Source organism: Sturnus vulgaris, chromosome 3, assembly GCF_052056855.1.
Source record: "Sturnus vulgaris isolate bStuVul1 chromosome 3, bStuVul1.hap1, whole genome shotgun sequence".
NCBI classification, from domain to species: Eukaryota; Metazoa; Chordata; class Aves; order Passeriformes; family Sturnidae; genus Sturnus; species Sturnus vulgaris.
In genome coordinates this window covers 98,740,970-98,755,840 of record NC_142245.1, presented here as the reverse complement: position 1 = coordinate 98,755,840, position 14,871 = coordinate 98,740,970, and positions in this window count along the sequence as shown.

The following is a 14,871-nucleotide window of genomic DNA, read 5'->3' as shown; positions in this document are numbered from 1 at the left end:
TCCCTTCTAAGCTGACCAAATAACTTTTGTTGCAGGTGAGCAGGAGCTGAAGACTTAGAAAGCAATGAGCTGTATCACATCTCAATTACAAATTCCTTCCACATGTGCTGCAAGGAAGCATTATAGATACCAAAAGAGAAGTAATGAGAATAATTTGTACAATGATGCAACCCTGTTTAAATCCTACTTGTCTAGTTATCTTTTCTTCCTGTCACATATCTGTAATGTAATGATACCCCTCCTGCTCTAAATATGTTATTTTAAACACTGTGGAAAGACCCAGTGAGAGCAACCATCTCTCCTATTTCATGTGATTTAGTCACCTGCAATACTCTCTCTGGTTCTGATCAGTAATGGAACCTCACTGTTAGAAAATTGGGAATAATTGACTGGAATAGGAATTTTCAAAATGTTATCAGAAAGCAAGTTCTAATTCTTGTGCTTTGTTGTTGTGGTCTGGAATGCCTTGAAAGCAAAAAGAAAAAGGCTGAAGCACAGCAATGAGAGCCCATGAGAGCTGTTGGTGGAGCAGGAATGCCAGGCAGGGGATGAGAGAGAGCCGTGCTGCTGGCACTGACACAGAGTCAGCCATGTCCTGTATGAAATCCAATAACCTGCTGGGTTAGACTGCTCAATATTTATGCAGTTGAATTATACTTGCTGTTCCTTTGGCAATTCACAGGTTTGACTAAAAAGTGAGTGCAGAGGATCAGTCTTCAAATTTTTTGTGTTCTTTTAGAGTAAGCTTCTGGCACAACATTTTCTATTTACGAAGAGTTTTCTGCGATTTAACAATATATTCATTTCCTGAATCTGCTAACAGTAAAAAGCCTGCTGTCAAGAATTATAGGAAGAAATATTATATTTTATTATCTCACCTCATCTACCTGCATAAAAGTAGAGGTTTCAGGCACTCAATTTCTTCTTCAGCCAACATGTATATGTATATGTATATGTATATGTATATGTATATGTATATGTATATGTATATGTATATGTATATGTATATGTATATGTATATGTATATGTATATGTATATGTATATGTATATGTATATGTGTATATATATATGTATATATATATGTATATGTATATGTATATGTACATGTATATGTATATGTATATGTATATGTATATGTATGTAGTTATTTTTAAGATTTTTAGTTTGCTGACAAATGGCCCTGTCCTCTTTGTGCACTTATAACATCTCTGTTTTAAGAAAGGTGCTCCTCTGTATCTCTGCTGCATGCTTTGAACTGTTCTGAATTACTTCATAAGGATCATCTCCTCTAATTGATCATTTCATTGTCTGAAAGATAGGCTGGCTTGGTTTATATATGTTAAAGGAAAAAAATACATCTGGTAAGTGAGTCAATGTATGCCTGACTGGAAGTTCTGCAGTAGAAGAGGTGTTCTTGGGAAATTAATATTTGATTGGCTTTTTTCCCCTAACAATATGAATTTTTTTAGCATTTCATGCATGAAGAACCATGTTTCCCAGTATTTCTTACTACAAGTGATTTTAAGACTATGAGAAACTCCTGTATGAAATAGTATTTTTCATTTTATAGACAGACATTATTTTTAGACAATTTCATTATTTTGTTACTTGTACATAAAATGCCATTTTACAGTGAAGTAGCTAAAATAACTCTTTTATGTTTTTCATTGAACATTTTATAAATAGTCAACCTTACTCTGAGACCAGAGACACTGTAATACTTTGGTATAACATCACAGTAAGCACTACTATCTGTCATGAAATACAAACAAGTAATAATCAGAAAAACATCAAGGGTAATACCTTGAATCCAACAATATTCTTTATTTTTGCTACTAAGCACATATTAAAATATTTTACAACTTGCAATTAATTAGAAATAAAATATTTTGATAAAATCATGTGATCTAAATTAGAAATTAAAGCGCCAAAATATTTTGTAAGATGAGCATTTATAATTTTGTTCCATCTCTCTTTAATAGCACTGATGGCCTTGGAAAAGTTGAGTAGCTTAACACGAAACCAATACCATTAATAGACCTGTTTGTTAAAAGTCAATACATTGAGTAAGCAATATAGATTTCAAATATCTTAAATAGAGAGGGCTGAAAACCATACTTTGTCTGTCTGCTGTGAATTTTTCATTACTAAAGACCTGCTCTTTCTTCTTACCTTTTTTTTTTTAACTAGCACTGGAAAGCTAAAAAAGTGATAAATGGTCTTCTCTTGGGGAAGGCTTACCCATGGCCAGGTTTGGGGAATGCCCCACTGCAAGGCTCTTACTTTCAAACAAGCATCACAACTGTGTTAGGAAAATTTGCATTTGTTTTGCTGTGAGGCTAAGGGGAGCCACTCATTTGATGGGGTCTTGACCAAGTCTTGTTAAGATGATCTGGCATTTGCTTTTCTTCCTTTTAACACCATGTAATGTAAGAAAATCTTCAACTTTTCATGGATTAAAATTCCTTAACTCTGAAATGTGTTTTATTTTGTTCACTACACATGAGATTTAAAGTTTATTCCTGTATGAACAGAAAAGTTTACCAGAGTAATGGTAACAGTAGTGTTTCTTGTCCTTAGCATGGTTTGGAACTCTAGACTCTGGGAACCTGTGCATGAGAGACAAGGAATTTCCTATGAGACTGTATTGGGTTTGCATGGCAAGGTTTTGGTAGCAGGGTGGCTACAGGGAAGGTTTCTTTGAGAAGCTTCCAGAAGCTTCCCCATGTCCAACAGAGTCAATGCCAGGCAGCTCCGAGATGGACCCACCACTGGCCAAGGGTGAGCCCATCAGCAATGGTGGTACCACCTTTTGGACAGTTATGAGGGGGGACTAAATCCAGCACAGTAGCAGTTGGAAGAGATAAGTGAGAATATTGAGAGGAACAGCTCTGCAGACACCAAGGTCAGTGCAGGAGGGGCAGGAGGTGCTCCAGGCACCAGAGCTGAGATTCCCCTGCAGCCCATGGTGAGACCATGGTGAGGCAGCTGTGCCCTGCAGCCCATGGGGATCCATGGGGGATGCAGAGATCCACCCACAGCCCATGGGGATCCATGGGGGATGCAGAGATCCACCCACAGCCCATGGGGATCCATGGGGATGCAGAGATCCACCCACAGCCCATGGGGATCCATGGAGGATGCAGAGATCCACCCACAGCCCATGGGGATCCATGGAGGATGCAGAGATGCACCTGCAGCCTGTGGAGACTCCTCACTGGAGAAGGGGGATGCCCAAAGGAGAACGTGAGACCTTGCAGGAGGATCCTGGCAGGACCTGTGGCCTCATGGAGAAGGGAGCACATGCTGGAAAAGGTTTGCTGGCATGACCTGTGAACTTGTGGGGGGCCCACACTGGAGAAGTGAAGGAGTGGGAAAGATTCTGCTCCTGGGAAGAAAGGAGAGGCAGAGACCACGTGTGATGGACTGACAGCAACCCCCGTTCCCCATCCCCTGCACTGCTTGGGAAAAGAAGATACAGCAAATTGGGAGTGAAGTTAAGTCATTAACTTGACCCACGAGCCTTTGTCCTATTTTCTCTGCCCTGCCCAGCTGAGGAGGGCAGTGATAGAGCAGCTCTGGTGAGCACTGGTATCCAGTCAGGGTCAACCTACCAGAGGGATATCAAAGGATAGGTGTTTATCACAAAGCTTTCTTTAATATGATGAAGGAGCTGAATGAAGAAACTTGACTGTTCATTTCCAGCAAAACACGAGGACCAGACAGGGGTCCTGTTCTCAGTTCTGTGTACTTATGCCACCTAGAAGAAATCAGAAGTGATAGTGACAGAAAACAAAGCAAAGCAAGTGGTGGGAATTAGAGTCAAGGTCTACCAGGACCTGCTGGAGAAGGAGATCCCTCAGGAAATAAACATTGTGGTGCTCAGACTTTTTCCATATTGCCTTGGCTTTGCTCTGACAATGAAAGTCATTCTTGACAAATAAACTAGAAGCTTGTGGGCAAAACGATTGTCCATTTCTGAACCTAACTTGAACCATGTGGAACACTTACTGCTCTGGGTTCACATCCCTCTTCAGTGTAAATGTGGGAAGACAGCTGTAGAGCAAAATTGATAAACAAGGGGGTAGGAGAGAGACTTGGACAAGAGGGGCAGTCTAATTAAAATAAAAGGAATGCAGTATAAACTGGTATGTTATCTACAGGCTACCCATTTGTGCTAGCCAATTTTTTTAACGAATAACACATGCTTCCCTTTAGCAAGTAGGAAAACATGTCTTATTCTTAATTGAATTATACTCAGAGGATGTAGGAAAAAAGAGGAGTGAGGTGGGGGAGGAACATGGTTTTAGGTTACGGGGGAAATACGTTCAGAAAGGGTGCCTTACACATCCCACACATACACTTTGAAACAGCCTAAGATATTTGGAAAAGCTTCAGGTGCTACTATGTTCTCACAGCTGTGTCATAAACAGTTGTTAAACACTTTATTGCCCCTAATATTAGATTGTCATAGGCAATCCCCCTGCTCTCTGCACAAAGCCCTGGCTCTGGTCACACTCTGGTTACACATGCTGCTGCTACTCTGGCTTGGAGTGGGGCTGAAAATAAAAAGGCATGTGGCAATACACACTTGTGAATTAGGGCTTTGCAAACCCTTTAAGACACTCCCAGTGCCCTAATGGTATGGGGTAACAGGCCCATCACCCCTTATATAGGCTGGAAATGAAAATTGTTTTCTTTTAAACGGTTTTAAATTAAATACAGTTTATTTGGACTGCTCCTGCTTCTCTGTTATTTCTTAGTAGACATATTCCAAAGACAAATTTTGCCTTGAAGACTTGTATTTGGTGTAAAATGAAATTTTACATCTCATTCCTTTTGGAGCAATTTTCTCCATCTCATTTCATGTTTCTTTTCATCATTACCCTTGTTCCTGCGGAAACATTTTTTTTAAATGCAATCTACTTCCCAACCTCTAAGGAAAACCAATATAAAACCGTCAAAATTTTATTTCAAAACTTCACGAGGAAACCAGTTTTCTCCTGTGATAGAACTGTAACATAGAAATGCAATCATTGTTGAAGAAATCTCTTTCATTCTACATTAATTTTTGTTAAGGATTCTGTAGAGGGCACCAGTAATATATCAAGAAACTGTGGCAAGAGAATAAAGAAACCCAGCTGAGTGTGCCCTATCTTTTGAATCAATTGGCAGCTACATGCAGAAAATAAACCTAGGGAAACACCAAGTACATGGAATAATATAAGTTAAATTTTTAAATAGTTCACAAGCATGCTGAGATTTATTTTACTGTGACAAATATATTTGTGCTGCAGTTGGAAAAAGGAGATTAGCTGGTTGGAAACAATTAACCAAATAGGAAGAGTCACTGAAAGAAAGGCAGGAGAGCCAACAGAGCAGGATGAGAGGGAGCCAGATGTGTCAGTAGCCAGATGTGTCAGTAGCCAGGATGGGAATCCTGAGGGAGAGGCAGCAAGTAGCCAGCTGGCCTGGGGAGAGGGGTACCCAGCAGAGGCTACACAGTGCAGCCAAAGCTTTGCCTTCAAAGTTCTTCTCTGTGCTATGGTACCACTGCTCTAGTCAAACACTTCTTCACTAGCCATGTGTTAATAGCAAATGTAACTTTTCTGTATTTGCCTGTTTTTGATAAGTTAAAAAAAAAATGGTTTATTAGCTGCATTTATTTATGAAGTGTGAGCTTTCTTAATAGACAGAGTGGGAGGCAGGGAACTATTCCAACATTCAGCTAATACAGGATCTCCTACCTCAGAGTAATATCAATTTTTTTTAAGAAAAAACAGATCCTAAGAGCAGTTTTAAGTTGTATTGTGACATAACAACTGTATAAATCATGGAGAAAAATGAAATGGCAAAACTGTCTCCTTGCTATATAAACTACTTTAATTTTTTTTTATTTCATGCCATATATTGTTTGCAATCAGAGACCTATTTATTTTTATACATTTAAGAAACCCATGACAGATACACTCATGTTACTTAACAAAAGTGCAATAGACATATAAAATATGTGACTGAATGTATAAAATATACTTTTTTTCACCTGGGAAGGACTTAAAATAGATTTTAAATTTTATTTCTTTAAATTAAAAAATAGAGTGGCTACGGTGAACATATTTCACTTTGCAGTGTTCCTAATTCTACTTTTACTTATTTCTAAGCAGTCAATAATTTAATATGTGGTAACAAGTTTAATTTATATTGATGATAACTGAATTTTAAGAAAGCCCTGAAAATTTGTGTTTGTGTATATACATTATATATATATATATATATATATATATATACACATATAATTAATTTTTCTAAATGGGTGCATGGTTGCCTTTTTTCAGGATTGAAAAATATTCATTATGATAAGCCAATAATCATTATGTGAAGGTTGAGTTGTTATGGTTATGGTAAAATTTAGCTTTGAGAAGTATAAACATCATATTTCTGAACGGACCAAGTGTCTGAAGACAATAGAAGGGCACCTCAATCTTTTGATGCTTCAGTGGAAATCACTGTGCTGCTGGTGGAAAGTCCAGCACTGACTACAGCTGCCAATAGATGTTTTCCTGGCCTTTGCATAATCCTTACTCTTTGGGTGATTCTTGCATTTTCTACTTCTTATAAATTTTAAAGGCCAAATTTACCTCTATTGCTGCTCCAAACCAAGTCAGGATCAAAACTCCTATTGTTCTCAACGGTTCAAAAATTTCTTCGGGCTCTATTTTGCAACTATCTGATTTCATCTTGCAAAGATTCACGTGAATCATTTTAACAGGCTTGAGAGGGTTTACAGCTCATCATTTTGATTTGAATAAACCTCAAAGTCCAATAGGAATTTCATCTCAAACCTTAAGAGCTGAATCAAGACTATGCATAATCCATTGTAACCATATGTCAGCCTACTTTCCCTGCAAACCTCTCCTAGCATTGTGAGAGGATTTGGAAAGCTCAGCAAACCTTGGGCAGAATCTAGTTTCTTGGCTTGTGACCAAACCTCAAACCTTAGAAATCGATTTTCTTTTCCTTGCAAAGGTTTTACACAGTTGCCATTCCCCTGCAGTTGTGTTCAAGGCAATTCTTTGCTTTTGTGTGCATGACTTCTGTGCTGCTTCTGAAGTGAAGAAAAGCCCTTCCCGCAGCGAGCAGAAAACTACCTCCTTCATGATTAGATATTTTCCCCAGAACAGTCTCCATAAAACAGAACAAACTGTGGGGACAGATCTTTAAACATATAATGTGTGTAAATCTCACTATAAAGTCGTTTTAAGTTTTATACCTTATCTTTATCTCTTCATGTATCACTTATGATGACTGCAAGTTGCCTTCAAGGTAGACTGTATCTTTGTGTTCATGTAGTCCAAAACACAGCTGGAACATGATCCTGTGTGGGGCCTCTGGGTACCTCTGCAACATAAATAAGTAGTAAAAATAATAATACTAATAATAGTCTCTTGTACAATTTCTGTGAACTGTAGCTATGGAGCAAATCTTCCACGAACAAAGTTTCTTGGTGCCAGACTAGTTTTTGTTGGTCAGGAGTCTGCTCTAACAGCTCACAATTGTGGGAGCAATTCCTCATGCCAGCCATCCCTCTTTGGGGCTGTAAATTCTCCTCTTTGAACCTTATAAATCCATTGACCTCTATAACTTGGCACTTTGCATCAGAGTAAATGACCCACCTGCTAATGAATTTATTGAAACAAAGCATACATTTTGCTGACATGACCCCACATTTTTCCAAATGCTGACTTAGAAATCTTTAGGGAAAGTCATCTGCTTAAAAAAAAGAAGCTTTCCAAACTAATTCTTTGGCTTTATTTAAACATTTAAAATATATCTTGAAGTGCTGTATGAAATAGTGCCAAAAAGTGAATAATAGTGGATATTATTTTTAAATGCTCATCTGTAACTACATCTCTCTAAACTTAAAATTTATGTTTCATGAGAGTTTTTTTCAGGGAAGAATGCATTATATTTTAAAAAGAAATTAATGACCTTCGGTAGAAGTAGAGATGGCTGGCAACTCTGCTTTGTGTGTAGTAATAAAAATGGTTTATTGGCCTAACACAGTTAAATGCAGGAGCCAAATTATACTCAGGCTCAACTTCATATCTTGTGTGACTCTGGGGGCATCATTTCCTGACCTGGATTCCTCCCCTTTTACAATCCCACTTCTTTTTCTGCCTGAGAGCAAAGCTTAGATGAAGGAAAGTAAATAGCTTTTCTTTCATTTAGCTGTATTTGTTTTCCATTGGCTCCTTTAAAGCACCACCAGTAATATCCCCAGAGCTCCCAAACCCATTTATTTTCTATCTACTACCTGCCAACTTGAAGCCAAAGCTAATTCACCCCAGAAGGTTTAACTCCTGTCAGCTGCAGCATCAGGGGCATATCAGTGCCACTGTGTGTGGGTGAGGATCAATAGGCTCAGGAAGTGTAGAAAGGACATAGCTGGGGAAAACAGGGTTTAGAAGCTGACCATGAAAAAATCAGAGGGACCTGGTATCTGCATTTGTCAGGGGAGCTTGTTTTGAAATAAAAAGGAATATTCCACAAGGAAAGAAGGAAACTCAAGCCTATTGTAAAATTTGAGCTGCAGTTTAGTAGTTTTCTCTTTTGACTCACAACACTATTAAGAAAGAGACTTCATCATCAGCTTACAGAAGGATTTTCTTAGTTCTGAAGGACTGAAACCCTAATTTTCAAAGTACACCTTAGCATCTTGAAGCTCCTCTTCCTCAGTGTCTTTCATGGAAATAATCCATGTGTACAGGCACTTTGCTTTATGGACTCTAGACTGAACACTCAAATAATGTCAAAAGTGAAAGGAGCGAGTCAGAAAGATTCAAGTCCATATAGGTTATTCATAGAAATGTGAAACCATCCCCAAAGGAAAAGTTACATGAAACATTTGCCATAACTCTGAGTGGTTACATAAGAGGAAAAATTTTGTCTGGAATGCTTGTGTTGTGATCCCTGATGAAATTTTTGGCAAAGTTTTAAGATATAGTTTATATTTCCACAATCTCAAATTTAACTTATAACCTTTAGCAGTTCTTCTGACCATGCTGTTAGAGTCCTCATTAAAACTGTCTGCATGCTTTCATTATATTAATTTAAAAGGACTACAAGATCATCTGATCTTGTATGGCACTAATTTTTACTTCTTCTAAAAGTATAGATTTTATATAAGCTAAAGCATTTCAGTGTTGGGGAAAATAAACTGTGTGTCACTGACACAGAGGAGGTCATTCCATGATGCTTCTCATGTCTGAACTGTTCCTTTTGCAAGAAACTGAATGTTCACAACAATCATAGGGAATCCTCAGGAGCTGAACTACACTGACTGTACATGGGAATGCAACTTGCATTGTCTTTGAAAATCTTGGATTTAGAAAATGATTTCCTCACAAATTTTCAAAATCAAGAAACTGGCATGACCCTTGAAATCAGCTTGGCACAAGAGCAAAGCACATACCATCTGGGTATCTGAGAAGCAGAATTCTCTGCATTGATTTTTAAAATTTCTTTATCTGTATGGATATAATTTGGTCCATGTTTCCTCTTCAAATGGTAGGATTTCTTAGATGAAGGTAGAAAACAGCACAGTGGATGCAAGGCAGACAATGGTATACTCACAGAAAAATTATTTCTAACAGTTTTAAGGTGACTCTGAGGCTTGAAAGATGAAATTTTCCGATGCTATGAACACCAGGCAAATATATCAGCAAACCCATTATTTTTAAGGCCAAGGAAAAAGGGATAAATGGGCAGAGGTACATCCTGTTGGATGGGGAGACGGATGGGCTACCCTCAATACAAATGTATCTCACTCAAGATCCAGTCCTTAGCCATCATTACACCACCACGAGAAAGACTGAACAACCCTTGAAACTGACAGATGTGCTTTCCTCCACATACTATGGTCCAGTCAACACCTCAAGTCCTCTCCAGTTAACTGGGCACCTGTGTTCCATAAACCCTCCAGACACCAATCCAGCAATATGCTACCAAAATGCCCACGCTGATGTGATGTGCTGAGAGAGTTGGGGTTGTTCAGCCTGGAGAAGAGAAGGCTTCAGGAAAACCTCAAAGCACATAAGTGTACCTAAAGGGGGCCTACAAAAAAGCTGGAGAGGGGATTTCTGCAAGGTAGTGATAGGAGAAAGGAGAATGGCTTTAAACTGAAAGAGGGTGTATTTAGATTGGATATAAGGAAGAAATTCTTTATTATTTGAGTCATGAGGCACTGGCACAGGTTGCCCAGAGAAGCTGTGGATGTCCCATCCCTGAAGGTGTTCAAGCCTGGTCTGGATGGGGCTCTGAGCAACCTGGTCTAGTGCAAGGTGTCCTGGCCCATAGCATGGAGTGTTGGATTTTTAGATGATTTTTAAGTTCTTTTCCAACCCTATGATCCTATGGTGTATTTTTACCATGTGGACTCTAGAATGTATTTGCTCCACTGAAGTTAGACACTTAAGTAAGGCATCTAATTTAGGAAAATATATACCTTAGACTCCTTGGTGTCAAAGCAAGGGTGTACATTCTTTATATATGTCCACATATTCTATATATTTCACAAGTTGTTTATGTACTACAGGATTAGAACAATTATTAAAGGCAGAAGGGTTGAATTCAGATCAAGAACTGAAGAGTGGCACTCACAAGGAAGTCTTGGTAATGATATGCTGGGGTGCAAACTCACTTCCATCTATATGGTATTCCTCCTCTTACATTTAAATTCATTCCCTATGCAAAGCCACCTTTATGCTCGCACTCTGTATGCACAACCTGCTTGCCTGTGCTTCCTCATTCTCAGTTTCTCAATAAATTGTGAATCTCTCACCTAGTTTCTGTATCTGACAAGAGGGATGAGATCTCAAGTATTTTTCAGTCCCCATATATAATTTTTATGAAGGCAGGTGGGCAGAAAAAGAAAAGTGTTGCAGTATCTTCTTCAGCTAAAGAATAGGCTATGACATAGGTTTGCCACTTTTTTTTTGGTACCAAAGAATGCATTCATGAAAGAAGTTTTATAAATAACTAGCTTGGCAAAACTTCAGATGGATGTCTAGCATTCATGCGTATTAAATTCTAGTTATCACTAGTAAATGGGCTGAAATTAATTAATAATTCCTTATCTTTAAAAAATGGTCTACATGGAATTTTATGACTAAGTATCATTTATTACTAAAATCTTTTATCAAAATTTATCGAAACAGTGAAAATACAAAAATATTTATCTAAATGTTATCAAAATTGGCACAAAAAACCTTAGAAGTTTGGTGGAAAGGGGAATTGTCTATGTTACTGAAAACAAGAGGATCAGGAAATATTTTAGTAAGATTTCAGCCACCAGCCAGATAGCACTAGCAATAATGTGTTTGCCTATGACTTTTTTTCCCTATGAATATTTGACAACCATCCACTTCTGCACATACACAGATCTCACCCCTAACATTTAAACTCCTCTTAATCAAAAACTGAAGAGCTTTTTGTTAAGTTTTTGATCTTTTTATCTTTAATTCTTACCAGTCAAAAAGACGGTTTTTACTGGAAAAAAATCTTGAAAACATTATGACCAGATAAAGTGTTATTCATACGAAAACTGTATTCAAGTTTAGGCTAATTATGGAAAAGAAATAGATATTCTTGATGTCAAACTCGTGCTCCAGATGAGGAGACGATGCTACAACTGAGTGAGGATTAGCAATGTGACAGCTTTAGAAAACTGCTGCTGCTGCCGCTGTCTTCTGCTCTGGCATGGGAGACATTTGAAATTATGACCGTGACCACGGTTATGAGACTGAGAGGCACAGATTCCTAAATTCACGTGAAACAGGGTAATGTTTGAGATTCCATTACAACCCTGCACATGAGCCAGGGAGCTGGTGAAAGTTTGGAACCTTTTAAAGAATGAGTTCTGGGCTACTTTAAAACTGAAATCTGCTTTGAGTCCTTAAAGTAATTTGAACTAGTGTGTCATATTAAACTCTTTAAATGGTGTAAGAATTTAAATCTCTATAAGAGTTTAACATCTAGTTGGTAAAAGTAAAGTCCTGTCATAGTGCTTTGAAGGGGCAGGAGTGGGTACAATGCAAAACCATTCATGAGACACTGTGACAGCATGGACATCTGAACTAGAGCCAGAATTTGGGGTGCCTATTTTGGTCTGGCTTCATGTCAAGATGGTGTCACTGGGATCATCTGATTTTTATGGAAATGGTCCTCACAATATCCATTTATTCCCATTCAAATTGTCAGACCTCTGTGCTGCATTAGATGTGACTGGTTACAGAAACCTGACACGTGGCTGAAGGGAGTGCCTGGGCATTGCTTTAGTTATTTCTATGAGACTGAATACAGAATTATTACTTACTTCAGCCACCTCCAAGGAAAAGTATATTTCCAAGCACTAAGTGGTCTCCTTTGCTCTCAGAGATTCTTTTCTTGGAAGAAAATGTTTCTCCATCTAAATCTGATAAGGATGAAGAGTATGTGGAATGGAGGAATTGCTTTGAGGAACAGGTTTAACAAGCAACACCAGGAGGCTTCTTGCTGGAAAATGGGGAATAATTCACTGAAATCAAGGCAGTTTATTGAAGCAAGTATTTGAACTCATGAGCTTACTTTTTTTTTTTTGGTGAATATGCAGGTCTAATCTGTACCAGATATCTTTGAGGACCCCTATTTGCAGCATGAACAGTACAGACCATCTTCTAAACATTCCTGCCTGAACTGGGCTCCACGGGCTGCATCCTAATTGAAAGGCAGCTCTCATACAGGTGTGGATGCATTTTGCCTGAGGTAGAATGGAGCTATTTATGCACTTTACAAAGTGCAATAGTTTCTTCTCCCAAGCAACAGGACTCACAGGGCAAAATGTCAGAAAAGACGACCTACTGAACACAAGTTAACAAGATCTTGAACAATTTTCTGCAGAGGAGTGTGATGAACCCATTATAAGAAATGATGTGGGTCCTCTGTGGGCTCTCAGTGTTTCAACTGTATCATTATTTGTCATATTTACAGTATCTGACAAATGAGCTAAGGGGAGAAAAACCTGGACTGGAAAGAGATTAGATCATCTGGGATGAAAAACTGCCAACACTGTGGCTTTACACCAAAAGAAAAATAATAATCATGCCTTACATAAAGCATATGTAATCTCTGCAGCTACCTTGAAAAAATGCCCCCCTTCAGGACATTTCTTATCCTTTCTTCTACACACATTTCCCCCATCTCATTTATCTTTGAAGTAAAGACGCATTTTCAATCTTTGTAGTCCTCTCCTGCAGAAAACACTGTATACATCATATGCAGAAACATGAGCAAACTGTGGTTTGAATCCTTTCCACCCTTTCAGAAATTATTAGGCATCCAACCTATGAGAAGCCATGTTTCTAATCATTTTTATATTCCACTGACCAAGCTCTTTTCCCAATAGCACTGTCATTTAATACTGAATACTAATGAAGCCTGACTTTGTTGGAAAGGTTTCTTATTCACCCTGTTTTATTTTTTTTATTCTTGAGGTGCATTTTTACTTCACCTTTGACATCTGTGTATGCAACCCCATACTAATGCAACCCGTTTTAGAAAAATTTGTCCTTACATGGCTCTACTCAGACTTCCAGATGCTGTTTTGCAGATACTCTGAATGATACAGAGGGTAGATGTGACCTGAGCAAAACACATTTATGAGAACTCAGTGGCAGAGTGTAATGTACAATATGTAAGTATTTAAAGTGTATACTACAGAATGAGACATTTTACTGGCTGAATTCACATTATTTAACTTGTGGCAATGACCTCCATGAAACATATTTTTTGTGTGCACATAGACATTACATGGAAGGAAAAAAACATACTATAGGCAGCTCTAACAAGACCCAGGTATTCAATGAAATTCAATTCCTGTTTTCTGTAGCACTCTTTTAACCACTGAATAGCTTTTCTATTATTTTTCCCTCTCTCCCAAGCTCTCTTTCTTGCAGAGTTCAGGGCTATGATGTTGGTTCCTCTCCTGACACATCCATCTTACACTGACCATAAAGACCAAGAGGCTGACAGATAATATCAGACAGCTCTCCATGGGAACATGGATTATGCAAGTACAGTTTGATCTCTGCAATGGTTCAGAACACTCAGATATACATTGTGCACTGCTGCTGAAAGTTTGTCTCCAGGCTACCAGGAGAGATATTTAAGGCACTGTGATGTTTAAACAGAAAAAATATGTCTTTTATTAATCATATTTGCACAACTGATCAGGAAAATTCATTTCTTATGTTTTCAGAATTAATTTTGTGGAGCAAAGTGAAGTAAGATTAACCTATAGACCTAAGCAAAACTATGGCTTCTTTGTTTCAGGCTGGAGAAAGGCCAAATCACATTATAGCATACTTTACTGGTAAGGTTATATATTAGGAAAGTCCCAAAAGGGTTTGTGAAGGAACCAGTATGTAACAGAGTTAGTGACTGGCTATACAGCTCTATCTTGTACTGTTTCCAGGTTCTTACATTATAAACCACATAGTTATCAGTTTTATGGACACTGTGATTCCACATAGACACATCTATCACACAGGCACTATGCTAATTCTTTGACAAATGAAAGGGTCGCTTTTTGCCCAGACAGTCCTTGCATAGAGGTGGGAGAAAATCTAGGTAAGACTCATGGAACACATCAGCTTCTATTTTTTCGTTGTGCATTACTTGCTTTTCTATTTTTGTTGCTGTTGTTTTATTTTTGTTTTTTAAAATCTTGTTCTCTAGGATTTTTTTTCTCTCTTTCACTGTCTTTCAATGTGATTGATCCAAATTTATTGAATACAAATTTTATCCAGACATATGGTTTCTAACTAACAATCCAT